This window comes from Euprymna scolopes, chromosome 5 (genome assembly GCF_053919585.1).
Source record: "Euprymna scolopes isolate OS-2025 chromosome 5, ASM5391958v1, whole genome shotgun sequence".
NCBI classification, from domain to species: Eukaryota; Metazoa; Mollusca; class Cephalopoda; order Sepiida; family Sepiolidae; genus Euprymna; species Euprymna scolopes.
The window spans coordinates 39,167,987-39,194,155 of record NC_136486.1 but is presented as its reverse complement, the minus strand read 5'-3'; the positions used below and the strand labels follow the sequence as shown (position 1 = coordinate 39,194,155).

General features: G+C 32.0%; 1 protein-coding gene across 21 annotated transcripts in view; it reads right to left on the bottom strand.

Moving 5' to 3' along the window:
• Positions 1-26,169, bottom strand: part of LOC145276773 (cyclin-dependent kinase 17-like) — a 534,353-nt gene that overhangs the window by 275,884 nt on the left and 232,300 nt on the right. For 7 of the 21 annotated variants that reach the window (XM_080128031.1, XM_080128033.1, XM_080128048.1 and 4 more), the window contains exon 2: positions 25,815-25,848. The exons of 8 other annotated variants lie outside the window; for them this stretch is intronic. The gene's annotated coding sequence lies outside the window, so the exon portion shown is untranslated. Of the gene's footprint in view, positions 1-25,783; positions 25,849-26,169 lie in introns of all 21 variants that reach the window. 6 more of the 21 variants (XM_080128036.1, XM_080128049.1, XM_080128032.1 and 3 more) reach the window with 1 other exon arrangement.

Here is a 26,169-nt window from a genome sequence, read left to right as displayed (position 1 = left end):
GAGAGAATGGCTAACCTCGACTCGAAACTAATATCTATTTGCAAGACAAAAAATAAATTGAATGCACTGGCGCACATATGGAAGCGGTACTACTCCTCTGTATTTTTTTTTTATTTTCATTTTTTCAGTGGATTATCATCAAATGGACACGAGTGTACCAGATTACCAAAACAAAAGTTTTTTAAGCCAATAGTTAAATATTTGTAGGGGTGCTCAGTTTCTAATGCAGCGTTCTGGCAAATCGATTACCCATTTTAGAACAACAATGTTTTTAGGCCAAATTTCGTTAATTTAGCCGTTTTTAAAACCAGTTTAGCCTTTTTTGGGAAATAATTTCAAAAAGTGAAATTCAAAAAAGGCTAAACTGCTTAAAGGCTAAATTCACGAAATTTTGCCTAGAAACGTGGAGGGGTTCTAAAATGAGTGATCGATTCACTAGAACGTCGCATTAGAAACTGAGCACCCACTACAAATATTTAAATATTGACTTTTAAAAAAATATTTTTTGATAATCTGGTAGACTAGTATTCATTCAATAATAATCCACTGAAAAAAAAAAATGGAAAAAAAAAAGCAAAAATATAAAACAATACAGAGGGGGATACCACTTCCATATGTGCACCATGCACTTAAATGTTTGTTTCCTGACATACCTCACTAGACTACACTAACAGTTCATGGCATAGATGTACAGAATAATCATTATCATCATCTTCATCCATTTCATCATCTTATTTCTTATTTGTCAGAGGTATGACATTTTCTGACAGCCTGTAATCTCCAAGCATAGAGATCTCGAGGATTGATTCAGTGTAAATTCCATTGTCTAAGATTCTTGTTGATGGTTTGCATCCAAGTTTTCTCCGGCCCTCCACCTCAAGATCTCTGCATTTTCTTATCCAAAAGTTATTCCTCTCAACAGCTAAACCAATATAGCCAATCGATCGTCAGGAGTTCATCAAACTTCATTTTTGCTTGATTCAAATGGTGTAGAAGTATCGATTAAAAAAAAAAAAATGAAACTGGAAAATGTGCATCATTATTTCTTCATTCTAAAGCAATATATTAGATACATACAGTATAATCCCGTTGACACACTGGTTCTCATTAGACCACTAAAGTTAACCAATATTGAGCCTGGTCAGTACTAGATGAGTAACCGTTTGGGAATACCAGGAGCAGTAGGAGGATGTGGACACTTCCCTGCAAAAACTTCAAAAACCTTATGCTGTTATCTACCCTGATGGAGAGATACAACTGACTGGGAACTGCTTGTGAATTTGATATTCCCATAAAACTTCTTCCTTCGGTGGTTTGACCCACGTAGGGTGCGTGCCGTCTTGATATAGTACCAACAAGGTATCAGAGCTGATGTGAATGTGAAGCCAATTAAACGGCATCCTTACAGAGTCAATCCACAACAAGCTACACTTATGAGGGAGGAAATATGATATATGTTTATTAATGGAATTATCAAACCCGGTCAGAATGAGTGGGTTTCACCGTGTGTTTTAGTAGATAAACTAGACAGGTTACTAAAAATTTGTACAGATTATACATTGGTTTATGCTATTTTGAAAACAGAATTGCATCCAATTCTTAAAATCAGTGGTTGTCTGGATCAAACTGAAACTACCAAGTATACCATGAAATGTGATCTACTCAAAAGTTATTGAGATGTATGTATGCCAGCAGGATTCACCATAAGCGGGGTTAACCAGCTTCCTCTGGAGGAGGAAGTGTCAAGGGAATGTTAAATTTACAAGGAGTTAGTCCGTAGTTGCATGTATATCCGGGTCAGGGGAGATGACGATGTCCTTCAACCTATAGTGCTTGGTATTCCCAAATGGTCACCCATCTGCTATTGGTCAAACTCAACATTATTTAACTTTGGAAATTTAATGAGAACCGATGAATCAACATGACTGTACTGTATACTGGCATGCACTGCTAACTGATATAAAAGGTAATTTTCCACCTTTCTTATCTCTGATTGAAGTTATCAGTACAAAGGTCGTGACCTTTGGGATGAAAATTTTGCAAGCCATAAATGTACTCTTTATGAATAAGAGTACAAAGATTTACAAGTTGTTAATATAAAAAAATACTAACATTTTGTATATAATGGTATTGGAAAGATAACATCTTCAATTTTTTAAAAAGGTCTTTGACAGAATTAAAACTACTAACTTTATTATAAGCTTGATGAAAAGTGATTTATGCCAGGGAAAGATAACTTACCTAGGAAGTAGAGTAAGATGTGAGCATGTGTCACCTCATGTAACAATTCTAGGTATTTATTTGCTTCCCCACGAAAGCAAATGTGACACAAGGTCGTTTTTAATGTGGGGGGGGGGATTCAGCTCCCTAAAAAGGGTCACTCTGGAAGTATCCAAAAATATCCTGGCTTGTGCCAGGTAAGTTGAACTCTCTCTCATATACATATATATATATATATATATATATATATATATATATATATATATATATATATCCAGAAGTATTCAACCTAGGCCAGTTGAACCAGCTTCCCCATAAAAAGAAAATGCCTAGGGAATATTAAATTCATAAGCAAACTCCAGTGAGATATATATCTCAGTTAGGGGACATGATGTTATGTTCTGAAAGTTCTTGCAGGAAGGTACTGACGTCCTCCTACATACAGAGTCATCCATCTAGTACTTTCCGGGCTTAATGTTGCTTAACTTTGGTGATATAACAAGGACTCATGTATCAACGTGATTATATCATGCATTTATTGAACAATACCCACACATAAATAGTATTAGAAGCTAGATGAAATTCTGGAGAATTACTATAAATTTAGCATAAATTTCTAAGGCTTTAACTAACTTAGTGAAAAAAAACTAAAAATTTTTTATCATCCGCAAAATGTTAAACATTCAAATAAATTTAAGGTATATTAAGTTTGAAATTGGTTTTTGAAAGCTGCAGATTGTCTTCTCTTGCAATTGTCAGACGTGATCACTGAATTGGTACAATATTAATACAAATTGATGAGAATCATAATGTGTATTCAGTAAGTTATTACTCTAAAAAATTATTCAATAAACACCTGAAAACTTGTTTCTGAATTTTTTTAGATGAGGACTGATAATTCATATTATTTGTAATATTCGGACTATTGTTTTCATCTTAGTGTTATTCTCACAACATTTTGGCTTATGTAATCTCCAACCTTTTTCAAATGTATCTTGTCTGCAAGAACCCATAATGTAGTAGATAAAGTACTTGGTAAAATTCAGTTGTAAGTTACATTCTTGTTGAAGTTAAAAGTTCAATCCTTAGTGTGGGCAACACTCAAAATATGATTACGAATTACTTAGGACTCCAACTCAGTCATGGTTGATTACCTCCATGGATTAAATAAAAGGTTTTGTTTGAAATTCCATGTACATTCTGAGTTCAACAAGATGTACCTGATGAAGGTCAGAGGCTACAAACATTAGAGATGAGAACAGTAGAGAAAATGATCCAAATAATACAAACCTGAAAATTTAATCTACAATAATAAAAAGAAAACTCTAGCATTTTTATTTGATTTGCAATATGTTAAGACTTACATTTCACCTCCTATGCAACTCTTGTTATATATACAGGTCAACCACAATTTTTGTGCATAAGATGAAAAATAAAAATCATAGATTTATCTGGATGTTTCAATCTACAAGAATATAAAATTATCATCTAATTAAAAGATGCAGATAACAAGGTTGGGTTCTTGTCCAGAATTCATGCTTTATTAAAAAATAAAATTAAGGAAAAATCATTTATTTCATCTACAAGATGTGGTGTTCCTTAGTTCTTTAGATTATTTCACCTGGAATTGAACTCCCAGCTTCTACAAGTACACAAAAGTCACTCAAAAATGCTACTTGATTAGTTTTATGGCAGAACAACCCGTTTTCAATGATTTTAGCAACAAAATTTTATTCTTCAGATTTTTAGAATTTATAGAGGATTTAAATTTCTGTATAATTTTTATCATGCCATATTTTTTAAATATTGATTTGCGTTCATTCATGTGCTTTCTCATAAGGTAAAGGTTGGTTATAAAAGACTTGGAATAACTTGGTCAAAGATGATCTCAAACAATGGTACATCAAACCAACATAAATGATGTAGTTTCATGGAGAAAGTCACTTCATGTCTCACTATTACCAATACGCAATCCACATTCTCAAGATGACATGAATGAGAATTATGTTAAACTAGCGGGGGTGCCCAGCATTGCCAGCATGTGTGAAGGTGGTGTAGTAAGGAACTCTGGGAGGAGGGGGGATTACAGTGGTAGTAGCGGGGGGGGGTTAAAAAAAACAGTAGGCAGAGGTGTTGTATATTGTCCAATTTCTACTGTACACTCCTTAACCCTTATCCTCGAGTGGCCTCTTGGCCTTGATAAGTGGTGAAGTCTATGTAAAAAAAAAAAAAAAAAAAAAGTGGTAATAGGCAGGCAGGCTCAAACCTGTAACGTGAAGGATAGAAAAAGGTTAAAAAGAAAAAACATGATGTCTTAGCCAATGTCTCCATCGCACGACTGGAAGTTTCGAATGTTGAAATTAAATGTAGTCACTCGAAAAGAAGACGATGACTTGCGAAAATGGTGATACAAAACCGACCCCTCCTTGTAGAAAACTGCCCAGTTAAGGGTGAAGTAATTAATGTTTTTGGCCAATTTTTTAAATTTTTTTACTCAGTGATCACCACTTATCAAGGCCCGGAAGCCACTCAGGGATAAGACCGAGCTTGAAAACAATACCGATCTGGTCAAAATCCGTCGTGTGTCAAAAGTTTTGGCAAACATACATACAAACATATGTAACATAAACATACATATGTAACATAAACATACATACAGTGATGATCATATTTATTGGCACGGTAAAATAAAAGTTAAATTTTGTCTAATAAATTCTAAAAAAGGGATTAAATTAAAGAAAATAACAAAGTATATTATGTATTTTTAACTGGCCTTTCCGATGCAGCAATCGGATTTTAGAAAAAATAAATAACAAAGGAACAACAAACATAATTGCAAAAAACCCTTGTTCAAAATTATTGGCACGGCTTTGTTTTTCTTTTAGTATCAGTATAATATCAATCAATTTCCGGTTTACGTGCTTTCTGAACTTTTTTATAGCCATATTATGCTTGTTTAACGCTAATTCAGTGAATAATTTTTTTCAGATAATTTTTAGATAGCGATTTATTTAAACTATTATAAGTGACTAAATTATAATTTTCAATCGCCATGGTTAAAACTAAGGAACACAGCGAAGACGTCAGGAAGCTTGTTGTAGCATGCCATACCAATGGGGAGGGCTATGATAAGATTTCAAAGAAGCTAAACCTTCCCAAATCCACTGTTAGAGCCATAATAAACAAGTTCAAATCGCAAGGCCACGTTATGAGTTTAGAGGGTAGAGGGAGAAAAAGGATTCTTTCCCCAAGAGATGAACGGAAAATTGTTCGACAAGTAAAACAAAACCCAAGGATCTCTGTTGGGGAGATTGTTGATGAACAGAGCACCTCTGGAGTGAATGTATCTCGACATACAGTTGGTAGAGTTTTGAAGAGAGCTGGTTTAAAAGCATGTCGTCCGAGAAAGACTCCCTTATTGAAGCCTATGCACCTGAAAGCAAGGCTAGCCTTTGCAAAACGTCATATTGATAAAGATGTTGCATTCTGGAAACGTGTTCTATGGACTGACGAAACGAAAATAGAGTTATTTGGCCATAATAAAGTGTCTTATATTTACAGAAAATCTGGCGAAGCTTTCCTGCCTAAGAACACCATACCCACAGTGAAGCACGGTGGAGGCAGTTTGATGTTTTGGGGATCCTTTGCTGCCTCTGGACCAGGGCGACTTGTTAAGGTCACAGGTAGCATAAAAAAGGAAGATTATGTTAAAATATTGGATGAAAACCGGAAAGACTCTGCTAAAGAGCTCTCACTTGGTCGTCGTTGGTGGTTCATGCAAGATAATGACCCAAAGCATTCGGCTAAACTGACTAAGAAATGGCTTGAGGACAATCATATTAATGTTTTGGAGTGGCCATCACAAAGCCCAGACCTTAATCCAATTGAAAATTTATGGAGAACATTAAAATTGAGGGTAATGCAAAGGAAGCCTAAGAATCTTATTCAATTGGAGGATTATTGTCAGGAAGAGTGGGCTAAAATTACTACTGAAGAGTGCAACAACTTGGTTGTAAACTATGAAAAGTGACTGAGGAAGGTAATCAAGGCCAAAGGCTATACAATTGATTATTAAATAAATCGTGCCAATAATTTTGAACAAGGGTTTTTTGCAATTATGTTTGTTGTTCCTTTGTTATTTATTTTTTCTAAAATCCGATTGCTGCATCGGAAAGGCCAGTTAAAAATACATAATATACTTTGTTATTTTCTTTAATTTAATCCCTTTTTTAGAATTTATCAGACAAAATTTAACTTTTATTTTACCGTGCCAATAAATATGATCATCACTGTACATACGTAACATAAGCATACATACATATATACAAACATAAATACATTCACACAAACCGACGATTGAGATTTATATTATTGATGAAGTTTCAGCAAGATAGTATAAATCTGCAAAGATGAATAAATGTTTTTATAGTCTGCCTAGCGACAAACTACTGACTGTGTGTAAAGATTGGCAGTACTGCTATAGAAACCAAAGCTAATACCACCTCTGGTTGGCATCTAATGAGGATAGAGTATTTCATGAGCGATCACATATAGAAAAATATGAATGTGTTTAATTTGTCAGATCATTAAACTTGTCCACATAGATTCATTATTTTTTTCAAAAAATATTATAATCTCCTTTAGTTTTCTCAAACGAGTCTTTCATATTGCTTGTGGTTGCTGATGTAATGAATTCGAGTACATCCAGGTTACTCCTCATAAGAATGTGATTTGCTGGTTAAGCCATAAAGAAAAAAAAATAACTTAATAATAATAATAATAATTAATCTAGTTTAGGAGAGACAACAAAAGATAGCCGTAAATCTCACGCTTAAGGATACACCAGCTCCCACCACAAAAACCCGTTCAGTAAGGCGACTTACTAGATTATTACTTAAATAAGTAGTCAGGACCACCCAGCTACTTCAACAAAATATATCCCGTTTGCAAGGCATATCAGTTGTTTTACAGCACATTAAAAAATTGTTGTTTTCCTCTTTTATAATTTCAAGTTTTTTTAATTTTTTTTGTTATTGAGTCATCACTTATCAAAGCCACTCTGTGATAAGACAGAAATGAATGCCAGCTGAAAGATGAGGGGCAATGATCAATAGTATAAAGTTATGGGACAAGACTTTTTTTTTTTACTCTTCTTTGCCTCAAACAAGGCATATTGTCACTTAGATTAAGAAGTTACTATTTAGAATCATGTATACAGGGGACTATGTAAGGCGATGAGCAAGATGTCTATTGGCCTTAAATTTAAACTTTTGCATGTTGAAAGTAGGAACCAGGGAGGAAATTCCAAAGACTAGCAGTCCAAGAGAAAAAACGAGAAGGCTTTCTGGCATCTAGGGACCTCTACAGTGAAGGGGTGAGATTTTGCTGCTTATCAGGTTTGTCCAGAGAAGATGTGCATCGAGGGAGTACAAGTGCAATGAGTTTATCAAAGTAGATTCCATTAAAGTATTTGTAAAACAGGCACAAGGATGCAACATCGTGGTAATGGTATATGGGTCTTATATGGTTGAGATTTAATCCCAAAAGGACACTTTTATACCACACACGCAAAAGAAAAAAAAATTACAATTCAATTTGATAGTGAAAAAAAAATCTAATAAGAACAAGAGCTATTTATTTTTGGCATTGAATTTGAAGTCAACCAAATTGTAATCAGCAGGGAAGCAATACCGGGACTTGCTGGATGCAGTTTAGCGTTAGTTCCAAGACACCAAATTTCTCTTGACAAAGACGAAGAAAACAGTTGTAAATAATGCAAATAACAAATCATACAAGCTAAAAATGAAAATGGATTTCAGAGTGAAGCTTCATGAGAGATGGAGACAAATAAGAAAGATGACACCCAAGAAAGTCAAGCTTAATGTAATACATTAAGGCAAGATTGATTACAATAATGGATAAAGTGCAAGATACAAGAGACTGGCTGATCACAAAATACAATAGAATACAAAAAGTTCAACTTTTCTTTTTTATGCCGAAGAGATTATGTGATGAGACAGCATATCCAGTTCTAAAACATTGATTAGATGACATTGCTACGTTCATGAAGTTAATATAAAAATAGCGCCACTTTGCAAAAAATAAAATAAATAAATAATGTGAATGCTGTTAGATTCTATTATGCTTGTTTGCCTGTTTTATCATCAGTAATTTGAGACAATCCCTATTATATACGATTAAGTTAACACAAGTTCATAAATTACACATAACTAAGAGAATATTGTAGGGATTATAACGTTTGCAAGAGGATTATTGCACAAGTAGATTGAATAGTATTTGAACTCGACATAACAGATTCCATCAGTTGTGAAAATATCCATTAGGCAATTGATGCATTTTTCCGGCTCATCTTAAGGGGTGGGAAGATTTAATGTCGGAACAATATTTATTGTAAATGATTAATAATTATATTGTTTTTTTTTTGTTTTTTTTTGCTGGAGGTAACAAACTTTAAACCGACAACTATTTTCTTAAATTGCAGATCTGGCAACTATCGGTTATTTTGAGCTCAGCTTTGTTTGGCAATTCATCATGAAGAAACTACCACCTGAGCAGAGTTTGCAAATTGTGAAAATTTATTTTGAAAATCATTTTGAAACATTTAATGAATAAATAATTTTACGAAATGGACCTGTCAACTGGCCACCTTGCAATTTAACCACATTAGATTATTTTCTTTGCGGATACGTAAAGTCCCATGTCTACGTTGATAAGCCAGATAACATTGACTACTTGGAAGACAACATTTGACACATTATTTCTAAAATATAGCCTAACTGAATGTGTAGAGTTTGTGAAAATTGCATATCTATGCCCTATACATGCGAGTCGTTGTAGTGGTGGTGGGGGGCATATTCCCAAAATTGTATTTAAATTATAAATGCCAAAAATTAATCTTTGGAATAAACCACATAATTGTATGAAAAAATATTTTTCTGTGATTTATTTTAATTTAAAGTTCGCTGCCTAAAAAAAAACCCAGCTTTATATAATTAATTAAATACAAGTGACTTTCCTTATAGCAGGAGGGCTGTTGACTCATCCCTTACCTAATGGTATTATTGCACAATAGATGTGATAGGATCTGAACTAAACAAAGCCAATTTCCTAGTCTGTGAGTGCATCCATTATGCTAAGCAGACAAGCGTTATTCTGTTAATGATATGCATTTATGTATTGATAAAATATATTTTAATACCATAACATTTTCATTATATATAATCTACTGTGAAAACTATAATCATTATAAAGGATCTATTATGTACAGCAAAGTCATTTCTGTGTGCGCAAACACCTAAAAGTCAGAAATTATGCCAAATACAATTATAAACCTTATAGGATTGGATTCAGTGTAATCCTAATTCGATTCCTGCAAAAATATTTAAATATTTATTATTTTAGGGTCATCAGGGATCAAATTAGTGAATAGGGCATTACGAGAAATTATTTAAATTTTTATTGGTAGTTGTTTTAAAAACACTGAAATTAGGTCAAACTACCTTTCTTTTTCTTGAACCAGTTGCCAGAGAAGAGGAGGGGGGGGGCTACACATTTTTTTTTTATAACTATTTCATTATCCATGTCCATCTCAATCTAATATACAAAATAGTTTTAATCACTTGCATAGCTTGTGTGATTACCTCAACCGGAATTTTATTACTTCCTATTGGAAAATAATGTGAGAAAACTAAAAAGTTTTGTTGTTTTTTTTAAGTGGCAGTTATTCCTAAAATTATTTAAGTATTCATATATTATTTCTAATATTGTCTTCATATATCTTGGGTTTTATTATTAACTTAATAGCTGGAATACTCAACCCGTTGAGTCAAAATGGGGAAAACCTTGGAATATTTAAGGAATTTGAAAATTGAGATGGTAGAATAATTCAAATCAAAGTAAATTCTGCTACAAGGAAAATTATGATAATATAGAACTTCTAAATAGAAGTTTAATTAAATTTGCCTAAACAGCTTTATATAATTAATTAAATTAATAGACCGCTCGGTAAATTAAAATTGAAAAAAATTAATAAATAAATAACTTTGTTGTGTTCAATAAGATATGTCTGAATAATAACCGGCTGCCAATATATATATATATATATATATATATATATATATATTATTTGTGGTAAACAGTTACATATGGTCGCTACAAATAGCCATCTGTTTCAGTCAAAGAGACTTCATCAGGCGACCTGGAACCTCTCGACGCCAAAAAGAAAAATGAAAAATGGGATAGATTAGAGAGAAATTAAAGAAAAATGGAGCTCTTCAAAAAAAAGTATAAAAAGTTCATAAAGAGTTTATAATAAATTGCGAGCTCTCTAAAAAAAGAGGATAGAAAAAAAGAAAAAGGAAAGCTCGCATTAGGACCTATTGGAACCTGAATCAAATCTCCCCCACTGTTGAGCACTTTTATACGTTTGGTTCATTTACTGGTAAACATGGAAAGAATTAATTTTTGAACATCCCTAAAGAATATTCCAACTACCAGTAACAGGAATTATTTACTTATCTGAGTGAGGAAGACTGAAGAACTTCTTAGACGCATGAAATGGAAAGCGCATTTCTTCCTGAATAAATCCCCAAATGACAAAAACAAGGATTATTTTGGCTTCAAAAACTGTGATACAGCACCACATGTTGAGCAACTGGATAAATTTGAGAACGGCCTCATGGATATTATTACAAAACTAACTTTTCACAAAAAGAAAAACCAATTCCAAAAACGGCTGGATTCTACCATTGGTAACATCAACAATTCTAATTATCTCTTCATAAAGGCAAACAAAACACACAACTTTTACAAACTTACCAAACCAGAATACCACAAACTCATTAAGGAAAACATTACTAAAAACTATAAGAAGTCAAACTCAGACATAATTGGAAAAATAAATGAAGATAGTAAGGTAATAACAGATAAACTTGAAATTAGCAATAGAGTAAGCAAAATAAGTAATAAAGAAGCATATATACTCTTAAAAGCCCACAAACCTGACTTTATTAACAAACCTACAACTAGACTTATTAACCCAACTAGACCCGAAATAGGTCAGATCAGCAAAAATATTCTGGACAGAATTAACAGCCAAATTAAATCTACATACAATCTTAACCTATGGATAAACACAAATGATATGATTAAGTGGTTCTCAAACATAAATAATAAACAAAATTGTTCCTTCCTACAATTTGAGATTGAAAACTATTACCCGTCTATCACGAAAGAACTTTTCGGTGAGGTAATTGAATTCGATAAGCTTCTTTTTTTTCTTTTACACAGTGGTCATCACTTATCAAGGCGAGAAAACCACTCAGGGATAAGGGCTATTGCAAGTACAGTACGTTAGTGTGGAGATTTAATGAAGTGTTTACTTAAGGGGGTGGTTCATTAGGAATTTGTTTACGTTGGACTTGAAGACATCCAGGTTGTAGTCAGCTTCTCTGATATCTCTGAGGATGAAATTGAAATCATCAGTAAGTGTAGAAATTCTGTGCTGCTAAGCGGAAATGAACAGTGGACCAAGAAAGACCAAATAGGTCAATTCGACGTGTCGATGGGCTCCCTGGACTCGGCTCAATTGACTGACCTAGTAGGTCTGTATATCTTATATAACCTAACTTTGAAAACATCGGTCTATATAGAGACGACGGCCTTATGATTATAGAAGAATCCAATGATCCCAAATCCGAAAAAAATGAAAAAAATCCTCAGAGAGTTTAAGAGGATAAAGCTAAAAGTTGAAATTGTTTCTAATGTCAAAATAGTAAATTTTTTAGATGTAACATTAAATTTAAAGAAGGGTTGTTATGAACCTTATAAGAAGGATAACGCGAATCCCATCTACGTCAACCCACTATCTAACCACCCTAAATCTATTATCAAACATATACCTAAATCAATTAACATAAAGATTAGTAACAACTCTTCAAACCATACCATCTTCAACTCCCACAAAGACTTCTACAATAAAGCCCTAAAAGACAGTGGCTATAAAAATATACAACTAGAGTATATTGAACCAATACCCTACAATAGCACACCCAAAATAAAACAGAAAAAGGAAAATAATTTGGTATACGCCTCCATACAATATGATGCTGAAAACTAACCTAGGCAACAAATTTTTAAACCTCATCAAAAAGCATCCCCCCTAAAAAAACATTCTACACAAATTATTCAATAAAAACATGATAAAATTGAGCTATAGCTGTAGTGATAATTTAGAAAAAATAATAAAAAAACATAACAAAATATTAAATGGCAATAATAGAAATTCACCCAAAGTAAATAAATCTTGCAACTATAGAATAAAGTCTGAATGACCCCTTAAAGGAAACTGCCTCATAACTTCAGTTGTTTACAAAGCTACAATTTCTACTAAGGAAAACTCTAACAAAAAATATTATATTGGCATGGCTGGCAATACATTCAAAGAAAGATATACAGGCCATAAATGCTCTTTTGAAAATCCTAACTATACGGACAGAACATCACTATCCAAATACTTTAATGAGTTAATTGGTCTATCTTAAAGAGAGCTAATACCTGTTCATCTATAAATTCACCTTGCTATCTATGCCTTTTTGAGAAACTATTATTATGTTCAGAGAAAGAGATAAGCTCCTAAACAAAAAACAAGAAAACACTTAATTGCAAACACTATAAGAAACATCTCCTTTCTAACCTCAATCTAATCTGAAGTCCTAAACACTACTTGAACCTAATACATAAGACATAGTCGAATACACCATCGGTATACCCTCAAGTCTCATACTGATGTGAACAATCATACTCAGTATGGTCTTATTCCCATATACCCATTTCACTCCACCTTCAATTCGCCTATATTAAGTATCTACCCCATTAATAACTACATTTTCATTTCAGAGACTCTTCCACTTTTTACCATATTCTATATGTAATTTCTGTAATTTATTTTTTTTTGCTACATGTCTAAATTTCTACTCCCCACCTATATTGTAAACATATATATTACTATACCCATCACCCCCACAACCTCATCTTAGTATTTTAGTAGGTTTCAATTCTTGTACAACTAAATGTTACTATGTATAATTTAGATGAAGAAAATTGCCTGACACCCGATGTCGTTTCGTAAATTGACCATGCTTTTATTTAACACCTTCTTTACCCCTTTATTATATACCTGTACATGCATAACTGTGTATTGTTTTGTATGCATACTTTATGTTCGTACCTATTTATATTTGCATCTGTTTATTTGTACATCTATTGATATTCTCTTACTATTCTAATAGGATTTCCAATTCCATGGTCTAAAATTTACTACCCTAAGATCCCCAATTCCAAACATGTACTATCTAACTCCAATCTACTCATACAAAAAAATCTACTCATACAAATAAATAAATAAATAAAAAAAAAATAAATAAAACAAAACAAATATTATAAACTTTAATTAATAACTAGTAAAATGAATACTTTACATAACACCATAATAATATGGTGTCATTTAGCACCTTTTATAACTCATTATAATGATGATACTAATAACTGCTCATTATTATTAATATGTTTATTTTCATATTTACATTTAATTTGCTTAATAATTTCTTAAGAATCCCACCATAGTTTTATTCGAAAAATTTATCTTAAATATAATTCATTTTTAATTTTTAATATCCTAATGCCATTTAATTAAATATATACTTATGTCTGTATAACAGTATCCTTGTACGTAGGTTTATTTCGCTGCCCATCTGTGTATATTTACTGTATACCTGCACATATATGTATATATATGTATATGTGTGTGTGTATATCTATATCTGTATTTGTATATATCTTTATATATGTGTATGTGTGTATAAATATATGTATATATGTATTTGTGTGTGTATGCCTGTATTTTTGTATGTATTTGTATATATGTAAACTTGTGATTATCTGTATCTATACGTATAGTTTTATTCTTACGTATGAGTATGTTCTTTTATGTACACAACCTCATTTTAATATTTTAGCATGTTTTAATTCTTGAATAACTAAATTTTACTACGTATAATTTAGATGAAGAAAAGAGCCTGACACCCGATGACGTTTCGCAAATGACCATATATTTATTCAACCTCTTCTTTACCCCCTTATTATATACCTGTACATGCATAAATGTATATTCTTTTGTGTGCGTACTTTATGTCCGTACCTACTTGTATTTGCATCTCTATATTTATACATCCTTTATTATCCTTCTTACTATTCGTATAGAATTTCCAATTCCATGGTCTAAAACTTACTATTCTGATAGGATTTCCAATTCCATGGTCTAACACATGTACCACCTAACTCTAATCTACTTATACAAAAAAAAATATTAAGAAAATAAAATAAAAATAAAATAAATATTATAAACTTTCATAACTAGTAAAATGAATACTTTACATAACACCATAATTTGGTGGAATTTAACACCTTTTATAACTCATTATAATGATGATACTAATAACTACTTATTAGCAATATGCATATATTTTCATATTTATATTTAATTTTCTTAATTTTTTAATAATTCCATAATAGTTTTTAATCGAAAATTTTATCTTAAATATATTCCATTTTAATTTTTAATATCCTGATACTATTCAACTAAATATATTCTTATGTCTGTATAACAGTACCTCTGTACGTAGGTTTATTTCGCTAGACGCTCGTCTGTGTATATTTATTGTGTACATATGTATATATGTAGATGTTCATATAGATGTATTTGCTGATGTATTTATATGTGTGTGGGTGTCTATGCATATATATATATATATATATGTATGTATGTATATATATATGTATATGTGTGCACGCGTGTGTTTGTGTATTTATATCTGCATTTGTATATGTCTATATATATATGTGTATGTGTGTATATATGTATGTATAAGTATATGGATATATGTGTGTATATTTGTATACATTTGATTATCTGTGTATCTATACATATAGCTGTATTCTTGCGTGCGCGTATGTTCTTTTATGTATATATTTACGTGTGTATGTTTGTGTCGCTTTCGCACATGTATGTATTTGTATATTTGGTACGTATGTATGCCTGCAGATATATGCCTCAGCATGGATATGTCTGCATTAGTCAATCCCCCCACCCCTAACTTAACGCATAACGACACGTAACTCTCAGTGTAAAATCACACAAGTGCAAAGTCCTTTCCTTTCCGTGACACGTTCAATATAAGTAGAACGCCTCCCACACCACCCTCCTGTACAACTCACAGCCCCAATAAAATTATGACCCATTTTTAATTTTATTGTATTTATTTGCTTCCCCACTAAAGCAAATTAGGCACAAGACCGTTTTTAATGTAGGGTAAAAACCAGCTCCCCTTAAAGTAGGCAAAAAGGGGGCACTCTGGTTACCAAAAATAATAATTGTCCCAGTATAGAGGGTTTCCCCTCCATTGACTGGTACAAATTATCTTAAGTTCAGCATCTGCAGAACAGATACTACACTTTGATCCCGGCCTGAAGGCCAGGTATTTATTTACTGCCCCACCGAGCAAATTAGGCACAAGGCCGATTTTTAATGTGAGGAGTGAAGGGGAAATGGCGACCAACTCCCCGGGGAGTAGCGGAGCTGGATAGTGACAATTGGTATGAAGGGTTGCCCCTACATTGACCAAGGTCTGATATGTGGGGTTACCCCCTCATATGGTCTTTACTTGCAGTATCTGCCGGAACAGATACTACATTTTGATCCCGGCCGTAAGGCCAAGAACAATTTTAATTTCTGTTGTGAAAAGTTTTGAATATCTTCCAATAGGTCCTAATGGGATCTTTCCTTTTTCTTTTTTTTTTCTATCCTCTTTTTTAGAAAGTTCACAATTTATTATAAACTCTTTATGAACTTCTTATACTATTTTGAAGAGCTCCATTTTTCTTTAATTTCTCTCTAATCTATCCCATTTTTCATTTTTGGCGTCGAGAGGTTCCAGGTCGCCTTTGACTGAAACAGATGGTTATTTTTAGCAACCATATGTAACTGTTTACCCCAAATAATAAAAAAAAATTTTGCTCTTTTTATTGAGCACTATTTAGCAACCTCGTTGTCTTCATTAGTTCTGACTTTTGAACATTATATATATATATATATATATATATATATATATATATATATATATATATATATATAAAGACTACTCATGACCCGTGTGGTCAGTATGTTATATTAGCTATGGAATTAATGTATGAGCGTGACACTTGTGACGTAAAGAAAATAGTTTTTTGTGGCATAACAGAAACATTTCTATGAAAGTATATTAAAATGAAAAAGAATATAGATAGATTTCTAGGAGTCGTTCTGTTTATAATTGTTTATTTAAAAAAAAACAACAAAAAAACTTACAGCCATTGAATTATAAGTGATTTGCCATACTTATAGGTAAATGTGCACTGAACAGATACCATAATATTTAAAATTAAATCCAAATTTTGATATATCTTAATTTAAACACGAAAAAAAAAAAATCAATTGGGGTCACTGAAACCGTACACAGTAAAACAATGTTGTGTTGTTGCATTGATTATTTATTTGTAATGCAAATTAAAAAATATATATATATATATATATATACTTTCGGGGTTATTTATTTATGTTGGTAGTGTAGAAGAAAATGTATGAATATTTTTTTAAAAAGTTGTATTAAAAAATGGAGAATAAATTAAAATAAAAAAAAGAAAAAAGGAAGGTGGGTAAATTGCCGTCGTAAAATGCTTTTATGGTTGTCAACGGGTTAAAGTAGATTTATTTGTAAAAAAATTGTGTTAAAATAACTTAATACGGAAATGAACGATGTAAAAAAAAAAAAATAGCAGAAAGTATTAACAATTGTTTATTTGGATAATTTAAACGCGAAAAAGAAATTGGGGTGCTGAAAACGTACACAGTAAAACAATGTTTTATTGTCGTGTTGATTATTTAGTATAATATATATCATATATATGAAACAGGTCAATGATTATACATATTATTTGTAATCACGTTTTGCGTTTGCTTTCCATATCTTAAAGTTTTTTATTCAATAAATTTAAGATATTTGCTTTTCTAAGGACGCCCATTTGTTCGAACGAAACCGGTCCAGTGATTTGTGTTTATTTGTTTATGTTGTTATGGGTTTATATTTATGTATGCATGCGCAACCAGAAGTCGGAAACCGGATGTTGGGTTACAACACCCGTTACAAGGTCATTTGAGTTTGATAATTATATAGATTGCACGTGTTAAGCTTTCATGAGAAGGTTTTAAAATAATGAAAATTTTGATAAAAATAATTTTATGTGGTAGTTTAAATCTAAAATCAGTAGTAAATAAGTTGTTAGGGTGGGGTATTTTTCCTTTTATAAAAAAAACTTGCATGGTCACCTGGCGTCATTCAAGGATATAAACAACAAAATAGAAGAGTTAAATATGTGTAACATCTTCCCTTTAAAGCTTCTTTTCATTTCTCACTCTTTCTCTATTACCTCCTTTTTCTCTGTGGCAACTGGAAAAAACATTGACGAATTATTACATTAAAGTAAAACTTTAAAAATTAGCTCTAAGGTTGATAAATTTTTTTTTTCACTCTGTTTCGCCTCAAGCAAGATATATTGCCATTTAAACATAATAGGTTACTATTTGGGATTATATTTAACAGGAGACTAGAGAGTTGAGCAGCGAGATGTTTGTTCACATTACATTTAAACTTCTGCATATTATTTTACTCAGGAAAGGAGGAGACAAGGAAATTCCAAAGTGTGACAGTCCAAGGGAAGAAACAGTAGAAGGCTTTCCGTCATTTAAAGGTCTCAACAGGGAAGAGGCGGGATTTTGGTACTTGTTGAGTTAGTTGGGAATAGGTACGTCGATGGGGCACAAGTATTATGAGTATCAAGGCAGATTCCATGAAAATACTTGTAAAACAGGCACAGGGATGTCACATTTCAGTGATGAAACAGAGGTTGGAGCTTGGCTGATAGTGCTAAACTTATTAGATTTGAGACTTTGGTTGTTACCCCCCCCCCACACACACACACACAATAGAATGAATATTTAAAGAAAAAAATATGTGCCTATATATTATCAGAAGCAATGCTGAAAAAGAATATATCAACTTTTTGGGGTATTTAATGTATAGTTTTTTCTTTTTTACTTCTAGCTGAACGCAGACAATTTTCTCTTACATAATAGATGAACAAATATAATCTTATAATAATGTACATATGCAAGGAGATTTTTCTACCAAATCTGAATGCTTGATTGCTTAAAAGGATTGTGTGGGCATGTCTCACATTGGTATAGATTTACTGGTGTGGCAGTTAAAAAATTTATCATCTTTCAAAAATTTTTTTTTTTTTTTAACTGATTAGTAAACGATAGATCTGCATGAATCATGGACACAATCGTGCTTGTCATTCCAGACTAATGGTTTAAAGCAGAGAGAGAGTAGGGCGAAACATGTTGATTCAAGTAGATTTCAGATTTAAAGCGCACTCTTAACCAGCCACCAGTTCATTTGCCTTGAAGCTACCACCCAAAGTGGCAGTGGAGTATAACTTAATGCACTAGTCTGTCAAGCAGTTCTCAACAATGAACACGTTTGTATTGATGCCACTCTCTGCTAAGGCCTGAAATTATGCATAGTTCACCAAGGCAGATGTAGATCTCTTGTGGATGAGTTTAGCCTGCACCTGCTCTCCCACCAACTTAGGTCACATCACATTACACTTAATGATATCATTAAGTGTTTTTCTGGAGGCTGTTGGGTTTCCCCATCACAAATTAGAGTTGATGTACTTTGAAGTGATGGTAATCATCTAAACATCATGTTCTCTAAGCAAAGTGTTTGTTTGGGATGTCACTGTCAGGTCGAAGGAAGAAGAAGAGACAGAGATACAAAAAAATCTCTGAATGGTTGAACATCATTTGTCAAGAGGAAGAGTACTGTTTTTTTATTGTTTTTTTTTTTTTTACTAGTTAGGTAAATTAATTTGTGAGAGACATACGACCAAATGGATATGGATAAGGTAGTTGACTGTTCCTAAAGATATATGAAACACACACCCAACAGAGTAATTTTCTATTTGTGTTTAATAAAATAATATATTTTTAAAAACAAAGCATTTTAACTTTACCCAAGGCTATATATTCAGACATTTTATCTCTAAGCAATATTTATTAACTGAAGGACTGCAAAATAATTACTTCAGATGATTTTATAGATTATATAGATATTATTGCTGCTAGTTAATTAGTAAAAATTAAGAAACAGACAGGAATTAGGATAAAAAAACAGAAATGGAAAAAAAGACAACAATAAAAAAAACGGCAAAAATATGACAAAAAGAACAAAAAAAAACAAAAAAAAAAACAAACGGAAAGAGAAAAAATAAAACGAGAAAAAAAAAAACGAAAAGAAAAAAAAATGACAAAACAAAAAGAAAAAAAAACGATAAATCGGAAATGAGACAAAACCAGAAATGGGGGAAAAACAAATGAAGGAAAAAAAAAACTGAAAATAATCATAAGTGCATGTAAACTTTTATTAAAAATTTAAAAAATAAATAACTAAATCACTTATCATAAATAAAACAGAACAAAAACAAAGCTTAAATTGGGGTAACGATATCAAATTTAAATCTCATAGAAGTGCTCCAAAGAGAAATAAAAATACGACAAGTCTACAGTTAACAATTGATCACATGATTGTGCTGCTGAATCAATATGGTTGAACCCATTGTAACTAGGGTTCACTTTGACCTGTTTACTAATAAAGTGAGCCTAGACCTAAAATGGAAGAAAAATTTATTGCCTGATGAGATGAATAGTGTGAATGTGGATAATGAAATTAATAACTTTAATTGGTTGAGGTTAGTGTAGACACTTCCTGCTTACAGAAGCGATTATACAATACTATAAATCTAAGCTGTTAAAGAAAAATATTTGTCTAGTTTGCTTGTCATATATATATCTATATTATACATACGCACACACACAATGCTATAGTAATACTCTTTCTTCTGTATCAGATTCGCCCTCATCAGCAGTTGAAGACTTGGCTGATGACAATAAAAAGCTGACCTGGCAGCACTATCAAGCCCACAATTAGTTGATCTTATGGAATGAGAATTAGCTACCCATATCGTGTGGCCTAGCTCAAGATCGCTGAACGTGGGCTATGATGTTCAGAGATGCTGTAGTTGCTTAGGAGAAAGTTGGCTCAAGATGACCAGGGTGATAGTCAACACACGTAAATACTTTAACTCGGCCTCCAGTAAATAATCTTATTTACGTCTATTTTAACTTAATGAAAACAAATATAGATTTGTCACTTCATTAAAAAAACAATTATGTAAAGAAAAGCTGTATGGCCATTATAATGGTTTAGTGCAAGAGGGCTCATTCTAACGTGCTAGAAAATTACTCACACCTTAGAGTATCTTATATCCTTTACAAAGACACAATTCGCTCATGCATGGAATATTGTTGCCACATCTATGTTGGTGCGTCTATCACTAATCTCTCCCTCTTAGACAAGATCCAAAAAAAAAGTCTCCAATCTGATAGGTGCTGCACTATCCACCAAGCTCCAACCTCTGTCTCATTGCTGCAATGTTGTATCCCTGTGCCTGTTTTACAAGTACTTTAATGGAATGTGCTCTGATGAACTTATAGCACGACATACATACTTCCAACTAACCTGATAAGCAGCAAAATTTCACCCCTACAATGTTGAAGTCCTTAGATGCCAGGAAGCCTTCTACTCTTATAGTTTCTTCTTTTGGATGGATAGACTTTTGGAATTCCCTTCCGTTTCTTGTTTGCCTGACTGTACTAACCTGCAGAAGTTTAAATGCAATGTGAACAGCCATCTTGCTGCTCAACTCTCTACAGTCACCTATTAGAAATGATCCCAAATAGTAACTCCTTACATACCAAGTGGCAATATTCCTTGTTTGGCATGAATTAGAGTTTTGTTTTATTTTATTTTATTTTTTTTTAATGCAACAATTTTTATCAGGTAAAACATTCAGTAGAACATTTTTCAAGTTAACCATGAATTTTTCTACTTTTTAAATATTTTTTATGGTTATACATAAAGTGGATTTAACTTTATTACCATGTTAGGCATCATGATGAAGTTGTATAGTGTTTAAAATTCTGCATTCAAAGCTTTTTATCATTTAAAAACAAGATTTTTATAATTTACATTAGATTAAAACACGACTTCCAAACCGCCATTAAAAACATTTAGGAGAGATTTGGCGTTTACTTGAACATAAGTTCAACCATTAAAAACAGGTTCAATGTTATTGTAAAAAAAAAAAAAAAAAAAGAGATATAAAAGGATTAAAAATCAAAACCAGATGTCTTTAAAAAAAAAAAAGTGATTTAAATGTATAACTGTCCAATCATAAACATACAAATATGATTCAATTAGTATTATTTTGACTCGTTCGGACTACTTGTATTGGTTGTAGTTTCAAAATGGCTGTAATTGATAGAATGGTGAAAAAACGTTTTTGTTCCTTTTTCCAACATTTTTTTTCGCCATTCATCAATAATGTCCATTGTGAAGATACACCTGAAGAAGGTCAGAGATTGCATTAGCAGAAACGTTATGAGAATGACAACCAAGATGAGACCAGTAGTCCGAACAATACAAATAATTAATTCTTATCTCAAAAATTCAGAAACATGATCCAATTAGTTTAATTATATAAGGTTATATATATATTTGGTTTTATCGAGCTTTTTTATCTGGCTGAGATAATTTTATAAATATTAATTCTTTAATATTTACAATTTACTTTAATTTTACCATCTTGGATCATTTTGGTAAATTCAATTGTAATTTTCATTTTATATATATATATATATATGTATATATATATATATATATATATATATAATATTCTTTATTCACTGATATGTCCTTTTTATATATACCAATCCTTATTTAAGAAGCTCTTCCAATTTTCGGATTTCTTAATCATGCCCAAACGCTTTTTATTTCCTTTTGGTGGATTGATAGTTACTATTTCTTCTGATAACTTAAGGACAAAATAGATTCATTGATTGATATAATAATTAAGTGAATGATTTTGTGCTATGAAACAGATATTGTCAAGAATTGTAAATGTCAACTGAATTAAAGGAATAAATTGTAAGATGGTCAACATCATGAAATTTGGAATATAGACTTGTCATTCATTCATGATATATATATATATTTAGTAATTACTTCAACAGTATTCAATATATGCATAGAGCTTAGCAGTAGCATGAAAGTATACTGTTAGTAAATAAGCTGCACAGAAACAACATCAGGCTAATTGGAAATCATCTCAGTGTAGTGTAAAAACATTGGAATACTATTTTGCCTAAATTAATTGAAGACAAAAGTGAAATCACTGATTACTGATTAATCTATTATTTAATTATTAATTGTCTAAATAATAATGAACAATTCAATATTGTTGTTTGAGTCCCTTCCCTCTCTTATTTTATACAGTTTCTATCACTCTCGCTTCCCTCATTCTTTGTTTATTAACGATAATCAAAGATAATAACCTTCCCCTTTCATTCTTTGGCAAAGAGATAGCGAGAAGATAAGAGGGCCAAGATGGAAAAAATACAGAAATTGCTACCCAGAATAGGCAGCCACCTTCTATAAGAAAGCAAATTCTTGAAGGTGGAAATAATTTTATAACAGGACTTTAAAAAATAAAAATACATTTTTCTAAGTAGTAAAAAAAATGTAATAAAAAGTTCTCCAAACTTTCAAATTATTGCTCCAAGACAATGCCGAGTTTCTTTACTAGCATATGAAATACTAACATCGTCAATCTGCCTGACAGTTTCATACCTTCCTTGTACATCACACACACACACATACATACACACACAAATTATAAACCTTCAAACCCATGAGAGTGTAACAAAAAGCATTCAAGACTAGCACCGTTACTCAATATTTTGTCTTCAAACTTACAATATCAAAATCGGTTCCATACTTTTTTGATAAAAATACACTGGTTCATATAATCAATTAATAATGAATTTTCTTTATGCAAAACATCACATTTAGCATGATGGTAAGAGTAAATAAGCTGGGAGACTAGGGTTCAATCCTTGGTCGAGTCATACCAAAAAAACAAAAAAAAAAAACAAATTGTACTTGATGTGCCATTGCTAAACACTCGGTAATATAAGGTGGACATCAAGGGTAAGTGAAGTAATCCTAAGAAAGGAGTGGTGCCCTACCCAACACTTTGGTGTAGTAGGCATGAATAGGAAGCTTTTAAGTCACTTTCAACTATGGCCGACCACTTTGGTTTACTTACTTTATGTAAAACTAGCAGGATGTCAGAAATTGCATGGGAAAATGAATAAAAATATAGAAGAGTAAAAAAAAAAAAAGCCTGTAACATCTCTACCTTTTTCTATCTCCTCTCTAGTCAAAAAGAGTTTCTCCTCCTCCTCAAGACAGAACAAATACTACATGTTGATCCTAACCAAAAAGCCAAGAAAGTGCATTATAGTTTGAGTTTCAGACCCAAACGTTGATGAAAAACATCCTTTTAAATGTTGCCTTCCCAGACTAATTTTGTTTCTGTGACCCTCAAAAGAATTTATGCCAAAAGAAAAAAAAAAAAAAAAAAAAAAAAAACTTATTTTTGCTCTGCTATGCATTGAGATCTCCATCCCTAAGATTTACTACCGAAATTGCTCTATCTTTTACAGATATAACATTCTCTCGTTCTCTCTCATTCTGTAGATATTAGCAGGCTACCTGGAATTGCCCGGTAGTAAAATATGCTTATAGATTTTAATTTATGCAGATTTTATATTAATTATTATAGAGCCAATTTTTTGTTGATTATTACATCATACCCAATATATAGTAGTGGTTTCACAAGTTAAAAAAATATGACTTGGGTGCCATCAGCTAGAATCAAAACCAAAACATCTAGTGCTTCAGTGTTATTTGTTATCACATGGCATAAGGACACTTGAATATCGAAACTAAAAAAATGAACACAGTTTAACATATAAATGTATATTTGCATATGCATAGAGGAGCACTTTGTCAACATCTTCCTGTCAAGTTTCAATTTTAACCCTTTAACAGCTATTTTTACCGATTAAAAACCAAATCGAATTTATTCCACAGGTTCGAATTTCCTTATATATCAAGTTCCAAGTTTGCAGATCAAAAATTGACTGAGTAGTTTGGTAGAAACTGTTCCCACACACAAAGTCACGATATATATCTAATTAATATATAGATTCTTTTATACCTACAGGCACTCGTTTTTCATGCTTATGCAATCGTCAGTGTAGGATGACAATCCCTATCGGTCAGGACAGGACAATCCCTATCGACCATGGAACAACCTTTGACTTCATTTGCTAAGCCTTTACCTCCGGGCCACCAAACAATTGCCACGAGAATGAAGGAAATTAATAACTAATAAACGCTCAATTTGGCGCAGACATTAGACAATCTAGAGTGTTTGAATACGGATGTCTTAAACGTTTCATAAACGGTAGTTGACTGCTTCTTAGTTTATATTACCCAGAGAGTGCTCACCCATAAGTATTCTTAAAAAGGCTTGATAATTATAATAATTCCTATATATATATATATATATATATATACACACATACATACAGGGTGATCCCCCCCCCCAAAAAAACGGGTCCCAACTCTAATTAGGCCCCGTTTCTTAGTGTTTTGTCCGAATGAAATGAAACTTTGGTCATAACTAGTTTATTATATTCAAAACATCACATCAAAACACTAGGGTCTTTGGCCTTTTTTCTCCGTTCTACAGCATATGTTCTAGACGGCCTCCATTTAACTTTTTTTTTTTGGGGGGGGGGTCACCCTATATATATATATATATATATATATATAAACAAACAAAGTATTCACATTTAGTATGAGGCTTAGCAGAATACTAAATCCAGAAAATTTCATATTTGTTTCATTGAAGTCCTATAATTGCTTGTAAGGGATGTAATAATTAAGAATATAACCCTAATCTCTCAGCTACTGTATTTTAGCTAGTAATCAGAATAAGTAAAAACACCTTAATAATAGTAAGCTTCAATTGCAAGCACATAATCTCTACATCAATTAGTTAACCCCAATGCTGCTTCTATGATGATTCCATATGGACGCAATACATTTACTATATACACCATTAATAATAATTCTGTTAAATATAATTTCCCGATTTCTAAACATTCTCATGACTGTTATTGTGGCTGTGTTCAGAACAATATCTATATTTGTTATAGCAACAGTAACAAATGTATATAAGTCTACTTCATGAAATAATACCTTGCATTATTTAAATAGACATAGAATAGCCATCTTACTCCGTGAAATATGTTAGAATAAATTTACTTAAAAAAATTTTTTTTTTAATAAAAAAAAGAGAGAGAGAGAGAGAGCGAGAAAGAAAAGCAGAATAAAGAAAGTTCATGACAACATACATTTTGGACGTTGTTATTTTATTTCACTTACAAAGTTTAATGTCAGTTTGGTAGCACTCTCCACTCTATAATAAAGACAAATGTGGATTTATTAGTATATAAATAAATATAAATCCTTTCCGTTACACAAAAAGTTAGAGAGTAAAAAAGAAATGTTTTTAAAGTTTCCTTTTCTAACCCCCGGACATCAAGTAGACAAGGGAAAGTAAGAAAGTAATCTGCCAGAAACGAACCTGAAAAGAAATCCACACCTCTATAATAAAAATGTCAACCGTAGATATTTTTCCATCTTTATGTCACCAAAAATGATCATTCATATATGAAAAATTACTGATATATTTCTGTGGTTTTATATGAATACTAGCAGGCCACCCGGCATTGCCCAG